General features: G+C 50.6%; 3 non-coding genes across 3 annotated transcripts; all 3 read right to left on the bottom strand.

Moving 5' to 3' along the window:
* Positions 1 to 335: 335 nt before the first annotated feature.
* On the bottom strand, positions 336 to 454 carry LOC123177850 (5S ribosomal RNA). The gene has a single exon (XR_006489164.1). It is a non-coding gene; the product is annotated as a 5S ribosomal RNA (ribosomal RNA).
* A 301-nt stretch (positions 455 to 755) lies between these two features.
* LOC123177849 (5S ribosomal RNA) lies at positions 756 to 874 on the bottom strand. The gene has a single exon (XR_006489163.1). It is a non-coding gene; the product is annotated as a 5S ribosomal RNA (ribosomal RNA).
* A 301-nt stretch (positions 875 to 1,175) lies between these two features.
* LOC123177851 (5S ribosomal RNA) lies at positions 1,176 to 1,294 on the bottom strand. The gene has a single exon (XR_006489165.1). It is a non-coding gene; the product is annotated as a 5S ribosomal RNA (ribosomal RNA).
* Positions 1,295 to 1,623: the final 329 nt, after the last annotated feature.

Genomic DNA, 1,623 nt, shown 5'->3' with positions numbered 1-1,623 from the left:
GATCCGGTGCTTTAGTGCTGGTATGATCGCATCCGACATGTTGCCCCCGTCTTCGTCCCTTATGCTTGCCCCTCCCAGCTCCACTACACACACGATTGCACATTCCTTTGGCCGCTCCCGCTCAACTACGGAGACGAGTTTTACCACGGTTCAACTGCACCAGTGCCTATTTACCATGGTTTCGACCCCTTTCAGAACACGCTTGCCGCCGCTAGACGCGTGAATAATGAGCAGCGAGCTAAAACTTACCGTAAACGTGCAAAATAATAAAACGTGCTAAACATACGTCGCGCTCGTGCGTTTTGTTTTGCACGCGGTGCAAAAAAATTAAAAAGGGAATGCAACACGAGGACTTCCCAGGAGGTCACCCATCCTAGTACTACTCTCGCCCAAGCACGCTTAACTTCGGAGTTCTGATGGGATCCGGTGCTTTAGTGCTGGTATGATTGCATCCGACGTGTTACCCCCGTCTTCGTCCCTTATGCTTGCCCCTCCCAGCTCCACTACACACACGATTGCACATTCCTTTGGCCGCTCCCGCTCAACTACGGAGACGAGTTTTACCACGGTTCAACTGCACCAGTGCCTATTTACCATGGTTTCGACCCCTTTCAGAACACGCTTGCCACCGCTAGACGCGTGAATAATGAGCAGCGAGCTAAAACTTACCGTAAACGTGCAAAATAATAAAACGTGCTAAACATACGTCGCGCTCGTGCGTTTTGTTTTGCACGCGGTGCAAAAAAATTAAAAAGGGAATGCAACACGAGGACTTCCCAGGAGGTCACCCATCCTAGTACTACTCTCGCCCAAGCACGCTTAACTTCGGAGTTCTGATGGGATCCGGTGCTTTAGTGCTGGTATGATCGCATCCGACATGTTGCCCCCGTCTTTGTCCCTTATGCTTGCCCCTCCCAGCTCCACTACACACACGATTGCACATTCCTTTGGCCGCTCCCGCTCAACTACGGAGACGAGTTTTACCACGGTTCAACTGCACCAGTGCCTATTTACCATGGTTTCGACCCCTTTCAGAACACGCTTGCCGCCGCTAGACGCGTGAATAATGAGCAGCGAGCTAAAACTTACCGTAAACGTGCAAAATAATAAAACGTGCTAAACATACGTCGCGCTCGTGCGTTTTGTTTTGCACGCGGTGCAAAAAAATTAAAAATTGAATGCAACACGAGGACTTCCCAGGAGGTCACCCATCCTAGTACTACTCTCGCCCAAGCACGCTTAACTTCGGAGTTCTGATGGGATCCGGTGCTTTAGTGCTGGTATGATCGCATCCGACATGTTGCCCCCGTCTTCGTCCCTTATGCTTGCCCCTCCCAGCTCCACTACACACACGATTGCACATTCCTTTGGCCGCTCCCGCTCAACTACGGAGACGAGTTTTACCACGGTTCAACTGCACCAGTGCCTATTTACCATGGTTTCGACCCCTTTCAGAACACGCTTGCCGCCGCTAGACGCGTGAATAATGAGCAGCGAGCTAAAACTTACCGTAAACGTGCAAAATAATAAAACGTGCTAAACATACGTCGCGCTCGTGCGTTTTGTTTTGCACGCGGTGCAAAAAAATTAAAAAGGGAATGCAACACGAGGACTTCCCAGGAG

Source organism: Triticum aestivum, unplaced genomic scaffold (genome assembly GCF_018294505.1).
Source record: "Triticum aestivum cultivar Chinese Spring unplaced genomic scaffold, IWGSC CS RefSeq v2.1 scaffold32487, whole genome shotgun sequence".
NCBI lineage: Eukaryota > Viridiplantae > Streptophyta > Magnoliopsida > Poales > Poaceae > Triticum > Triticum aestivum.
Note: the sequence above shows the minus strand (reverse complement) of the source record. Positions and strands in the feature narration are given on the sequence as shown.